Here is a 15,390-nt window from a genome sequence, read left to right on the forward strand (position 1 = left end):
GGTCTCTCCATTAGACTGTGAGCTCTTTGGGTGCAGTTCCCAGGTCTCCTATTCCATATTCCTGGAATATAGTGAGCACAAAATAAATATTAAAAAGGGGGAAGGAAGAGGAAAAACAAGGAAGGACACAGTTCCTCCATGCCTTAGCAATCTCCTGTCTATCTTGTTTAGCCTCCAAATTCCACCTCTGCTTTCTTTGTGCATCTCAACTCCACTTCCTCTATGAAACGTTTTGGACTACTCTGTACTACTTATCTCCTAGTATATGCACAATCCCCTCAACTCGATTGCGAACAATTTAAGGATGAGGACCATGCCTTGGGCTTCTTTCTTATTTCCCCCACTGACCCAAGCACACACTGAAATCAGTACTTATGCAACTGAACTGAAAATACTGTCCAACAATACATCCATTCTTCTCGGAGCTTGAGTTAAGACAGAAACTTGTTCAGAATTTCTGTGAGATCAGAGGCCCTAGAGGAATCATTCTTACCATTCCTAGCCCTAAAGCCTACCACGCCAGTTGTCACTTACCGACTTTCTAAGCCTCAGTGTTCTTATCTGCAAAATAAGAATACTAATAGAACCTACTTCATTGAGTGTTATGAAGATAAACAACATATAACATAGAAATGCTTATAGCTTATAAATATAACATATAGCACCATATAAATACTTCATGTTTAGATGTAGAAAATTCTCTGTTACCAGCAGTGAAAGCACTATTATTATCCCACTTTCCAAAAAGAGTCCAGGTCTCTTTCCCCAAGAACCAGTTCAAAGAGAATGCAGTGATGAGAGCTACCCACTGGGCAGTGACGCAGAGTTCAACACTGATTTTGGTTTCATCAAAACTCTAGGCATAGGGAGGAAATGAAAGAAATATTTAAGTGTCACTTTCCTGGTGCCTGACATCTAAACTACTTTAAAAGTCAAGAAGAACCAAGGGAACTCCAGAGGTAGTAGCAAATTTATATGCTGAGATTTCTCAAATATTTATTCTCCTTCCAAAGGCTGTCTACAGATAGAATAGCAGATAGGCATGACTTGGATGGGGAACTTCCAAATAGGAAGGGAGGAGCATGGATGCTTCCAAAGCATAAGGTCAGAAAAAATACATCTTTTGATCCAGAAAAAGTGACAGACAAGAGCTTCTGAAAATCACCTTGGAGCTGAGATCCTCAATTTGTGGAACAGACGAGTCTTAGAGCTTGAAAGGGACCATGTAATTAGTTGTCGTGCAGGCAAAAGCTGGAAAATAAAAAAGGAAGAGAGAAAAAGAACATGCATTTAAATTGTGGTGGCAAAGAATATTGAATGTGCCATGGACTGCCAGAAGAACGAACAAATTGGTCTTGGAAGCAATACAACCAGTATGCTCCTTAGAAGTAAAAATGGTGAGACTTTGGTTTACTTACTTTGGACACAGCATCAGGAAAGACCAATCGCTAGAAAAGGACATCATGTTTGGTAGAGAGTCAGTGGAAAATGAGGGGAACCCTCCGTGAGATGGATTGACACAATGGCCACAACAATGGACTCAAACATACTAACGATCATGAAGATGGTCTAAGACCAGGCAACGTTCCATTCTGTTATAGATAAGGCGCCCTGAGTCAGAGCCAACTCAATGGCAACTACCAAGAGCAACAATTAATTATTAAGTCCAATGCCTCATTTAAAAACAAGGAAATGGACAGGTACTGAAGACAAGTTGTTTGCACAAGATCATTTGGCTGTGATGGCAGAGTCAAGACAACAGACTGCGTCTCCTGATTCTCAGGTCAGTGTTTGTACAGGCTACCAGAGTAATGTATAAATAGGTAGCTTCTGAAGAGCTAAGTGACTTACCAAGGCAGAGTGCCCTAGACTCACAGAAACCAGAAGACACTTTCCCATTAAGCAATTAGCTGTTTATATAATTATCTCAAAGGCAAGCTCTATGTTTAAAACTTTCCCAGGATGGTGGGGGGGAATAGCAGTGGCCTAGACATTTGGGAGGGAGCCCTGGTAGCACAGTGATCAAGCACTCAGCTGGTAACCAAAAGGTTAGCAGTTCGAACCCACTCAGAGGCTCGGTGGGAGAAAGACCTGGCAATCTGCTCCTGTAAAGATTACAGCCTAGAAAATCCTATAGGGCAGTTCTACTCTGTCACATGGAGTTGCTGTGAGTTGAAAATTGACCGATGGCATACAACAACAACAACAAGAACCTTGGGATCTAGCTCCATTTCAGATGGAGACTTGGCTTGCAAGAAGATTTACCCCGATTGCTTTGTGAGGGTTTTCTTGCCCGGATACAATATATAAAACTTCTCATTCAGAAGATTCTCATTTTCTTCTGCCTGTCTTCAATTGGCTTGCTAGTCCAGTCCAGAGCGTGTTACACATTAAAGCTGCAGGATTCCTTATGAGTAACATATGTTACCGAAACATACGGAGCCATAATATCTCGTAACCCAGTGGTATTGTCCCTAGAGTTAATATAACTCCATTAACATATGCTTCTGCTATTCCCATCCTGAGATACGCGTATTGAAATATATTATGCACAATGTATGGTTAATTGAAAGATACAGGGGGTATATTAAAAAAAATAAATCTGTTTATATGACCTGTGCTGAAATACATTGGAAATACCACGCAGTTGCTTTCATGCTAATGTATGTGGACTATCTGTTTCCCTCTGATCTCTCTATCCTTTCTACTTTCAATCTCCCATGTCTCCTTTTATGTTTTCTTGGTGCCAAGCGAACCACAGAAAAGAAATTTTAGAGGTAGGGGGTGTGATGTGAGGAACAAGCAGTGAGTAAAGAGGTGTAGTAGGAAGTGAGGAGCAACAGGAGGAAAGAAAGCAAAGTGTCAATCATCCACCCTCTGAATCCTGGAGGGCTGTATTTTAGCAACATGATCCCAAGAGGAGATCAAGAATATCCACTTTCCCCTCCCCTCATTGCATGGCCATATCCCTGTGTCAAGGAATGACCTGGCTTTATATTCCCTTTGTAAAGCAAAGGGGTCACTGAGATGGAAAACAGTAATCCTCAGCTTTCCCTAACACTTCTTTCATTGCCATACCCTCAGCACAGATTTCTGGAATCCATGTCAGTCTCTCCAACCCATTTGCACTGCCCTATTCCAGGCTTTTGTGGTCTTAAATCTATATTATTGAAGAAGCTTCTTATCTGATTTGTCTGCCAACAGTCCTTTCCTCTTCCAGTCCATGCTTACCACCAGCTCACCAGACTTGTAGCAGGTCTGATTTAAAATCCTTCAAGGCTCATCCCCCACAACTTTTTCTCATGCATTCTACATTTCACACTGAGCTATTTCCATTCCTAGACATTCCATGCCATGTGCCTGCAGGTCCCATTGTGAGGAATGCCCTTCCCTCCTTGTCTAACCTACGAATTGTATTCATTCTACAAGACTCAGCTCAAGCATCATTTCCTCTGTGAAGTCTTCCAAGATCCGCTCCAATTATAACTGTACTTTCTTCTATAATTCCATAGACAGGCATTGGTGGCTTAGTGATAGAATTCTTGCCTTCCATGAAGGAGACATGGTTTCTATTCCCAGCCAAAGCACATCACCTGTCTGTCTGTGGAGGCTTGGGCGTTGCTATGATACTCCATAGGTTTCAATGGAGCTTCCAGACTAAGATGGACTAGGAAGGAAAACCTAGCGATTTACCTCCAAAAATCAGCCAGTGAAACTCTATGGATTACAACGGCCCAATCCTCAACCAATCAAGGGGATGACGCAGGACTGGGCAGCGATTTGTTCTGTTGTTCATGGGGTTGCCATGAGTCAGGCGCCAGCTCAGCGGCAGCTAATAACAGCAACAATAATCCCATCGCGCTGCATACCCTCTATTACACACTTCTCACTCTGCACCATAGTCATTTGCTTATGCCTGTCTCCCCCATTAAAATCTGAGTCCCTTGAGGGGCAGGAAAATGATTTCACTCTGGATTCATTCAATAAATGTGGAGTTCATAGTTCTAACTCTGCCCTTGAAAGTTCGGGGAACTTGTACAAGATTCCTAACATCTTTGGCCTTCAGCTTCCTCTTATGTAAAAGGAGGCACTAAAATTGTTATGAAGAATAAACAAAATAATACCGGTAAAATCCTTAACGTAATGTTTGTATATAGTTAACGCTAAGTGGTGGCTATTATTATTCCATTGTTACTATGTGCCAGGCACTTACTAAGTAAAAGGTCAATTAAGGTCTTAGAGTATAATTGAAAAGACAGACGAATAATTAGTGTAACGTCGGAAGGACACGGAGGGCCAGAAGAGCACAAAATGGGGCATCAACTTCCAAGAATGAAAATCACTCCTGGGGGCAGGGCTGAAAGGGATGGACACGTACAAAGTTACTGAAGTACTCCAGGTGAGATGGGATGCTGGCCTGAGTGGATGCAGCAGCAGTGCAATGGAAAGGGGGGGACAGATGTTAAAGATGTTTAGGAGGTAGAATCAAGGCATGTAATTAAATGAATGATGAGATGTTGGTCTGTGCTGGAGGAGTTTGGTGGGCACAGCTGGAGGAGGGGCGTATATGTGCACATTCGAGAGCCATCAATGGGTTGGTTGAAACTGAAGCAACGGGAGTGTATAGATCCCCAAGGAAAGTGTATGAAATGAGCCCAGCAGAGGGCTCAGAGGAGCATCAGCCTTTCAGAGCTAGAAGAGGAAGGGGAGCTCAAGAGGGACACTGAAAGGAAACAACAGGTGAGAGAAGAAGAGATCAGCACAGACACAGTCAAGGAAGCAGAGAAGGAAATATTCTTCATAGTCTTAGTGCCTGACACCTGGTAGATATGTAAATGATGTTTATGGAATAAGTGAGTTAATAACTGAATATAAATTTAAACTGAAGACATGAAAGGCCATTCAGTTCACACCTATTATTTCACCCTAATAGATTCTTCCATTACCCATCTGTCAGTTTGTCATATTTTGGGGGCTTGCATGTTGCTATGATGATGGAAGCTATGCTTCTGGTATTTTAAATACCAGCAGGGTCACCCATGGTGGACATGTTTCAGAGGAGCTTCCAGACTAAGACAGATTAGGAAGAAAGGCCTGGTGATCTACATTCAAAACTTAGCCAATGAAAAACCCTACTGATCACAAAAGAATATTGTTAGATAGAGTGCTGGAAGATGAGCCCCCTAGGTTGGAAGACACTCAAAATACACAATGGCCACAAAAATGGAGTTGAGCATACCAACAATCGTGGGGATGGTGCAGGACCGAGCAGTGTTTCATTCTGCTGTACATGATGTCTCAGTGAGTCAGAACCAATTTGTCAGCAACTAACAAAAATACAGTCTTTAAGGTATTTAAGATCAAGGAGCGAAGGACCTTGGAGTTCCAAAGAAGTGCGGAAACCAAAAGGAAGGAGGCTGGCTGAACTCCATTCCGTGAATGAGAGACAACAGGACAGCATACATTTTCTCAGGGCCACCTACAAAGAGTCAGGAAAACCAATCGATCAAACACTTCAGGACAACTGGGCATCTGGTATTATGAGCCTCTAGATGTGGTGCACCCCAAGAACCACAGCATAACCCACATAATGCTCTGGCCAACAACACTGAGCCTAAATTAAACCAAGCCTCAAGAACTAACTTCTGGTTTATAGAAAATACAGGGGAGCGGGGGAAAAGTCAAAAGGCACAAGGAGAAAACCATCAGGGAATTAAATTCAGTGTGAAAACCTTGATTGGACTGTATAAAAGACATTCTTGAAACCATTGGGGAAAACTGAATATGAACTAGCTATTAGAGGCTTTCATAGAATTATTCATTTTCATAGGTGTGATAATGGCATTGTGCACATGTAGAAGGCCATCCCTTGTGGTTTTCCTACCCCCTGCCCACACCTTGGTCAACAGTTGTTGATTCAACTCTCCTCAAATTATCTCCCTAATTATTTCTCAGGAAATGCATGCAGAAATATTCAGGGTTGGAATGTCAGGATGTCTGCAACTTCCAAATGGTTTGACAAGATGTAATAAAGCCTCTCTATGAAAGAGATGAAGCAAATATGATAAAATAATCATTCTCCAAGCAGAGGATAAGGAGCCATAGTGGCGCAAATGTTTAAGCGCTCAACAGCGCACGATTGCTAACCGAAAGGTTGGCAGTTAGAAACCACCCAGCAGCTCTGCAGGAGAAAGACCTGCCAATCTGCTCCCATAAAGATTACAATCTAGAAAACACTATGGGGCTGTTCTACTCTGTTGTGTGGGTCTCTATGAGTCGGAATCGACTCAACAGCACTGTCTTAGGCTGGGTTCTCTAGAGAAGCAAAACCAGTAAAGTGTATAAATATATAGAGAGAAACATTTATAGCAAGGAAACAGCTCACTCAATTGTACAGGCTAGAACATCCCAAGTCCATGGATCAGGATAGAGGCTTCTCCTGATTCACGCAGCCACAGGGGCTGGGCAACCCAAGATCAACAGGTCAGAGAGCAGGGCTCTTGCTTACAGGCTGTGAAGATCAATGAATCCCAAGGTCAGCAGGTAAACTGCTAGCTTAAGTCCCAAGGACCAGAGGTCAGATGAACAGGAGCCAGCTGCAAGATGCAGAGCAGGCAAAAGCCAGAACGTCCACCTATATTCGGATGCAGGCCACACGTTCAAGGAAAATCCCTTTCATCTGACTGGCTACTCACAGCAGATCCCCTCATGGGGATGATCACACATAAACACTGAGAATCATGGCCTAGCCAAGTTGACACACAATCTTAACCATCACAGGCACCTAACAACAGGTACAGGATATATGAATTGTCCATTACTCTATTCTTTCAAGCTTTGTATACCTGATTTTCTTCATAATAAAAGTTTAGAAAAAGAATCAGATATATAGTCTCCTGAAACTTACAGATTCCTCTCCCATAAACAACTCTACAATATCAAGAAAGCAGGGTCCCCGCTGACCTCCAAGGAGCCAGATAAAAGACAACAGCGAGAGTCTCAGACAAGTACAAAAATGAGGACACACATTTCTTATTTTTAAAAATGCCAAGAAAACAACTATGAGAAAAACAGCCTTAGTCCACTGACATTTCAACATAGATTGGAACAACTATGAAAATTCTTTGAGATTTCTTGAGCCAATGTAACTTATGCCTAGTTTAGAGTAATAACTAGCTGGCATTTGCTAAGTACTAACTACATGCCAGGCACTCTACTAAACATATGTATTTGTTGTTGTGTTGCTTTGTGCCCTCAAGTCGATTCTGACTCATGGCAACCCTATGTGTTACTGAGTAGAACTGCTCCATAGGATTTCTTTGGCTGTAATCTTTATGGAAGCAGGTCACAATAGCTATACGAGGTAAGCACTATTATTTCCCCCATTTTAGACAAAGCAGCCAAAGCTGCACCCCACAATCAAAGGTCTCCTCTCTATCTCTGATTCTCCTGACAATTTCCTCGCCTCACCCTTCAGGAGCCCCACAGTCACTAGCCTAGGGTGCCACAGTATCCTTTATGGTTTCCCTAACCCCTGCCCACACCTTTATAAATAAACAAAAAAAAAAACCATTTCCTTCAAGTCAATTCCGACTCATAGCGACCCTATAGGACAAAGTAGAACTGCCCTATCAGGTTTCCAAGGAGCGGCTAGTAGATTCCAACTGCCGACCTTTTGGTTAGCAGCCAAGCTGTTAACCACTGCACCACCAGGGCTCCACCTTTGTAAATAGTGCCTGTAAATTATCCTAATTTGAGTGTACCATCCATTTCCTGCAGGGACCCTGACTGAGAGAGAGAGAATGAGAAGTGTGAATCCTATCCAGAAGGAAGTGGGGGGTGGTCAAGAACCCTAGTAGGTAGAGAAGGCAGCTTGAAAAAAGAAAGGCAAATTGGCAAAACTCTGGGTATGATAAAACCACTTTGGAAGACAATTTGGAACTAGCTACTAATCAAGTTGAAGATGAACTATAGGCCAGAAATTCCATTCTTAAAAATTCTCACATACGTGCACAGGAAAACATGAACAAGAATTTTCACAGCAGCATTGTTTGTGATAGCAAAATACTGGAAATGATTAAATGCTCATCATTCATATGCACATAATGAAGTAATGTATCAAACTGAAAAACAAGTGAACTAGATCTACGTGTGTCCACATGAATGACTTCCACAAACATAATATTAAGCAAAGAAAGTAAGTTGCAGAAGACTGCATATAAAAAGCTACCCTGTATAGACAGCTAAAACATCTGCAAAGCAAACTGTATTATTCAAGGACACAGATATATGAAGTGCAAGAATAAAGGAATGGCTAGATAAGAAAAACATCAAGTTCAAGATAATGGTTACCTCTGGCAGAGGAGGAAAGGGCATGGCTGGGGAGGTATCCACAGGTAGCTTCACTTCTATTGGTGATGTTTTATTCCTTAAGGTGGGTGATTAGTACCTGAGTTTTATTTTATTATTCTTTGTACTTTTATATGTCTTAATTATTTCATAATTATTTTAACGAAGGAAAAAAATTATAATTAAAAAAAAAAAAACTCTGGCGGTTTCCAGGGAGAACAAAGAGCCACTTGGGTTGCTGGCTCTACTGCCAGAGTTTTACTCACTTCTTTTCCGCCCTTTAACCTTCGAAGTAACTTAAGCCATTTGAGCTTTCTGAACACTAGGTTCATTTGGTTGCAAGGTGGTTCCAGGACCCAGCTGCCAACCCTGAAATCCTCAGAAGAAGCTCCATGGGGAAACATACCAAGAAACCAATCCACTGAGCAGGTTTCCTCTGAAGAGAGATTGTAGGAATCTAGAGCAAGTTTGGGTTCTGTTAATAGGTCCACTAGGAACCAAGAAACATTACCTCAAGGACATGCTCCTAAGTCATTGCAACAAATCTTTCAGGGCAGAGGAAAGGAGCAGATAATTATCTCCCTGCCTTACCAAGAGACTCTGACACGAATTCCTCAAGGAGAGCGGAACACTTAAAAGACGAGTTCTGGAAGGAAGGGAACTTCAGCTTGAATGCCAGACCTGCCACTCTCCAGGGTAACGTTGCACAAGTTCCTTCACGTTTTGAAACCAGTTTCAGCATCAGTCAGACTGCATTGGTAAGCCCTTTGAGGGCTGTCGTGAAGAGTGAATGGGTGATTATGTGGATTAGGACAGTGCCCATGACAGAGAAGTGTCATCGTAGTTCAGAAAAGATAGTCTCCTTCAGTCCTCTTGGTTTTTTTCTTTTTTTTCTAAATTGTATTTTGTTGTTACACAAATTTAACAGTTTCTAAATGTACAATTTAGTGACATTGATTACATTCTTCCATCCCTCAAGTTTTGATGGATGGTCCAGAGAAGGCCTTCATCTTGGAAATACTCACTGCCGGCCCACTGAGCCCAGGCCCGGGGTAGGTGCTGTGTGTAATTCCTAACTCAGGTCCACAATCTATGACTGCAGCGCCTGCTGGAATGCAGTTCTTCAAGAGGTCACCCAGCTTCCTCAACACGTTTCCTTAGGGCTCCCAAGAGCTCCTTCCTCAAAATCCCCCAAAACAGCAACAAAGAAACCCACATCCAGATCATCTGCTAGATGACCCCTGGAAGAGTGATGGGGCCCCCTGCAGGGACTAGAGTCTCATCCCATGAAGTCGTCTAGACAGTCAGTCAGAAGTCGAGGCAGCAGTGGCCTAAACCTCTGTGTACTGTCGGGATTGCGGCCAACTGTGGGGGTAGGGTAGGGAAAGGAGGGGGTGTTTGTAACAATTCAGGGACCTCATGGAGCTGCTGCTGAAACCTCACCAGCCTCCAGTTATCCACCATGAAAATATTACCACAATCTTCCCAAATCCAATTTTTCTTGTGAGGAGATTCCCTTCCCTCTTAGCCTCCCATATCTTGCCCTTTTAGGCAATATTGATCTCCTCTGGAACAAATAGTTTCTGCTTTGGAATGCCTCTGAAAGCCACAACTGTCATCTCCCAGCTTAACAACATTCTGGTCCATGCCTGGAATGTGACTGACATTACTGACCACAGGCACAAGCGGCCTCAAGAACACAGCACTGGGGCCACATAGACCAGAGACTCTCTCAGCCTGAGACCAGAACAACTAGATGGTGCCCGGCGACCACCAATGACCGCCCTAACAGGGAACGCAACAGAGAGTCCCTGACGGAGCAGGAGAAAGGTGGGGTGCGGAACTCAAATTCTAGTAAAAAGACCAGACTTAATGGTCTGACTGAGACCGGAGGGACCCCGGAAAGCATGGCCCCCGGACTCTGTCAACCCAGAACTAAAACAATTCCCGAGGCCAACTCTTCAAAGATTGGACTGGACTGTGGGACATAAAGTGATACTCATGAAGAATGTGCCTCTTAGCTCAAGTAGATACATGAGACTAAACGGGCAGCTCCGGTCCGGAGGTGAGATGGGAAGGCAGAGAGGCTCAGGAGATGGTTGAATGGACACGGGAAATCGGGTGGAAAGGAGGAGTGTGCTGTCACAGTATAGGGAGAGCAATTAGGGTCACATAACAATGTATATATCAATTTTTGTATGAGAAACTAACTTGAAATGTAAACTGTCACTTAAACTACAATAAACAAAAAAGAACACAGCTGTGGAAGGCTTTTTTGAGGTGAGCAGAGAGAGGGCGGTGGGACGGGCGGACGCCTTGCAGCGCCCTGGGCGGGAGAGGCCCGTGGCGGCGGCCGTTTCTGGCCAAGCTGGCTGTGCGCACGCTCTCGCCTTCCCAGTCTCCTGACTGCAGCAGTGGAAACTTCACTGCAGTCGGCTCGGGCTGCAGTGGGCGGAGGGCGGCGCGGTGGCAAGTCAAGAGCCTGAAGGCAGGTGCTCTGCCCTTCCGGGATGTGTTGCTAGGATTGCAGGCATCGGGGCTGACTCACCGAGGAGGGCTGGTCGCAGGCCAAGAAAGGACGGAAAGACGCGGGGTCACACACGCCGCACTTGGCATGCGGCTCGGCCTGCGCGCCAGCCGGCGCTTGCTGTGCAGAAGCAGCACAGCCAGAGACTCGAGACCTTTTTGCAATTATCGAGGCTTTTTCTCCACTGCAGCCAGAAAGCATTCCGCACCCGAGGATAGATGACAGCAAATTGCTCCAGCCTCTCTTCAAAGGCCCGAGAGGTTAGGAAACCACTCCTCCTTTCTCCAGAAAGCTCGAAAATGCCGCCTGGTTTGTCTGCCGGAGACGACTTCGGGGTGAGCTGCACCCCCATTCCCTTACCTGTGCTGACCCACAACCAGCCCACCGGGTCTTCTCCTTATAAAGGTTCTGTCATTGCTCTGTTGGAAACCAGAGGGATCACAAAATAATAACCCCAGAATAAAGTCCTGACGCAGGCTGCACATGGCTGAGCCTCGACAACATTATGCTGAGTGAAATCAGTCAGTCACAAAAGGACAAATATTCTAGGATCCTGCTTATATGAAAAATCTAGAATAGGCAAATCTACAGATACCAAAGTTTATTAGTGGTTACCAGGTGCTGGAGGGAGGGGGAAAGAGGACATGATTCCTTGGGGGCTGTCTTAGTCATCTTGTGCTGCTGTAACAGAAACACCACAAGTGGATGGTTTTAACGAAGAGAAATTTATTTCCTCACAGTCAAAGTAGGGTAAAATTCAGGGCATCAGCTCCAGGGGAAGGCTTTTCTCTCTGTTGGCCTTCTTCTCTGCAGTGTTTCCCCAGACTAGGAGCTTCTCTGCACAGGGACCCCGGTCCAAAGGACCCGCTCTTCCCCCAGCACTGCTTTCTTGGTGGTATGAGGTCCCCAACTCTCTGCTTGCTTCCCTTTCCTTTTATCTCTTGAGAGATCAAAGGTGGTGCAGGCCACACCCCAGGGAAACTCCCTTTACATTGGATGTGACCTGGGTAAAGATGGTGTTACAATCCCACCCTAATCCTCTTTAACATAAAATTACAATCACAAAACAGAGGCCAACCACACAATTCTGGGAATCATGGCCCAGCCAAATTGATACACACATTTTTGGGGGGACATAATTCAAACCATGACAGGGGCACTGAGCTTCTGTTACGGGGGATGGAAAAATCTGGAAATGGATCGTGGTGATGGTTTAGCAACACGATGAACATAATTAATGTCACTGAATTGTACCTGTGAAGGCTGTTGAAATAATAAAAATTTTGTTATATGTATACCCACCACAATAAAATATATATAGTATATATTTATATATGTATTATACATACATATATTAAAAATAACAACCCCAGGAATTTCACCACGTTTTGAACAATTTTACAGAGACTTTACATTGCTGCCTTTCTGGCTGAGACATTACCCAAAGTCCTCCAGGCCCCTTCCTGGCCTCTCTGGCTTGCTCCTTCTTCCACCGGGACTTTGTATCATGTGCTAAAGCTTCGACCAAGCTTTGCTCTGGATCCCACCTGTATACCTCGAGGAGTCACTCTCAGTCTACTGCTGGCTCCCAAAGAAGCCATTCACCCCCAAGCCTTGCTCTGGAGGAGGGACATGAGAGAAGCCCTTTGATCTTGAAACCCCAACCTGAAACCAAAGAGTCATCAACCAAAGTTTAAGCCACAATTGTGCCTAGAAAGCTGGAAGCCCTGTCCGGGAACATTAAATCTAACTTTCTCACTTTGCAGAGTCCCTGGGTGGTGCAAACAGCTACCGCTCGGCTGCTAACCGGAAGGTCGGCAGTTCGAGTCCACCCAGAGTTGCCTCAAAAGAAAGTCCTGGTGATTTGCTTCTGAAAATCAGCCATTGAAAACCCTGTGGAGCACAGTTCCACTGTGACACACATGGGGTCGATCAGCATCGACTTGACCGCAAATGGTGTTTTTCTGCCTTTGCGGATAGGAAATGAGGTTCCGAGAGAAGACCTCGGACCTGGGGTCAACACTCACGTTTCTGGCCTCCTAGTCTGGTGTCTTTCAAATACATCACACCCCTCCTTGGCCTGGGTGTTTGCTACAGTTGTTGGACTGAGCCAGAAGGAGGAAGATTAGACACATTCTCCAAACAGAATGGAGTTTTTCCTTGGGAAACCTAAGACAGGTGCCTGGGAGTCCTGCATGATGGCCCTCTGGCCTCTCCTTGTGCCACGCTCTCCCCTCTCCCCCCAGGACAGCCATAGAGGCCGGGGTCCCCATGCCTATGCATGCTCCCTCCCCTGAGAGGCTGCTCCACCTCATCCTGGAGCTCAGGGTAGTTGCTGCTTTCTTTGAGAGGGCTGTCCCTGGTCACTCAACCCCCTCCACACGCACACGCACGCACGTACGCACGCACGCACGTACGCACGCACGCATCCCTAAGTGTTTTTTGTCTTAGCCTCGGGTTTGTTTCTTCTTAGCGCTGACCTCAGTCTGCAGTTAGTCTTTTGTTTGCTTGTCTGCCTGTTTACTTGGAGCCACCGGAATCTCTCCTAGACCCTGCCATATCCATATCAGCCAGCACACACTGGCACGTGGCGGGTGTTAAGCAAACGCGTTTCATCAGTGAGTGGATGGGATGAGGTCACAGAGGCAGGACACGGGTTTTAGACACCACTTTATTAGGAGCAGGCTGCTCTCATCACGGCAGCAAACCCCTTGTATACACAGTATACACAGCCAGCCAGCACCCCCGTTCTCCTGTCCTTCTGCAGCAGATGGAATGCAAAAGAAGCAAACACGAAAGGGGAAGGGGGGAAGACCCATAGGTGACAGTGTCTGAACATTTGGGAGGCCACTCCCAGGCGGGGGGGCATTAACGTCCCTCACACTGTCCTCAGCTCCTCCCAGCCCCCACCCCAGCACGACAAGGTCTGCAGAGAGTTCGGGTCACGCTCCTCCAGGCAGTGCACACGACCGGCAAAGGAAGCAGAAGGGCCTGAGCCCAAGTCCTTCTTGGCCCATACCCCACTAAGGAAGTTGCTGGAGCCTCCAGAGTGTCCTCCTTCTGTGATGCGAGACACCATCCTAACTTGTTATCCCACCGCCAGAAACCTGCCCCTTGAGTCTTTGCTCGGCCTGGACAGCACAGCTGGATCAGCAAAATGTTCAAAGACAAGACAAACCTCTCACATTGTCTCGGTCATACTTCTTTTTTGAAAGGGAAAAATCACTGACAGAAAAGCGCACTGAGGCCTGGCTTGTGTCAGGAAAAGGCTGTTTGTTCCTCCTTGAAATGACTTGTAAAGTAACTGACAGTTAAAGCCGCTCTGCTGGAGGCCGTCAGTCCCACTGAGGCATGTCCCCCCACCCGCCCCTCCCTGCCCATCCTGCACAGCACCCGTGCCACCCTCTCCTCTCCTGGAGAGAACACACTAAGCACAGGGCAGTGCTGTCGTCAGCTGCCAAGGCCCCATTTCTGCACTGGTGGCCTGGGTCCTTTTGTCCCTCGGGCCCCACAATGGTCACCAGCGTCAGTAGGAGGACTCCCTACCTCCTCCTCGCCTTGCTCTTCAAGGGTGACTGCAGCCCTGCCTAAGAGAACCTCACACCTCTGCCCTCCTGTGGGAGCTTTCTCCTGGGGCTTCAGACCATGTGACTGGGACTCAGGCAATCCCAGAGGCTTGCCTGCTTGCTTGGTTAATTAGTTGGTTGGTTGGCTGGTTGGCTGGTTAATGTGGTTGGTTGGTTGGTTGGCTGGTTGGCTGGTTGGTTGGTTGGCTGGTTGGTTGGTTGGTTGGCTGGTTGATCATTGATTCAGACTATTAAGGAAAAACCAAATAAAAGGCCTGAACCCCTTTCCGCAGGAAAGACACTTGCTTTGATCTCACCCCACTGCAGTTCTCCACTGAGGTCCTGGAAACTCCTCCCTACAGCAAGAACTCACTACCTACACTTAGAAACAAAATGTCCCACATACATGCCAGAGCAACTGTACCCTCAAGGAATACTCTGCTTGGCCAAATAGTCTCTAACCCCAAAATATTTTCCCCACTTGGAGCTCTAGGAAATGCCCTGGTTGCTACTCCCCTAACATATCTCTAAGACAGACAAGTTTCCGGCACTTCCCGATTGGCGGCTACCAAGGGCCCCTGGGTCAGGCCATTTATTCTTGGTGCTTCCATGAACCTTCCCCCAAGGAACACGAAAAACGCGATTCTGTGTCCAGAGTGGCCTCCAGCAGATGGCCCAGCTGTAGGGAGCAGGAAAGCATGCATTAAGCAACTCTCTCTGTGCTGGGCGGCTTAATCTGTGAAGCAAGACACGTGGTCTGGCAGAAGCACCAGGTCACCACTGCCCCTGGGGAGGGATAAGGTCCAGTTCCCAGAGAGCATAACCTGAGGTAGCAGTGAACCCCATTTTCCAACTAGAGAAGCTAAGGCCTGGGGCTGCAGAGTGATATACGCCCAGGGCCAGACAGCCCCAAGCCGTAAGGGTGAAGAAGAGTCTGCAGGCACGTGG

Source organism: Trichechus manatus, unplaced genomic scaffold (assembly GCF_000243295.1).
Source record: "Trichechus manatus latirostris isolate Lorelei unplaced genomic scaffold, TriManLat1.0 scaffold00064, whole genome shotgun sequence".
NCBI classification, from domain to species: domain Eukaryota; kingdom Metazoa; phylum Chordata; class Mammalia; order Sirenia; family Trichechidae; genus Trichechus; species Trichechus manatus.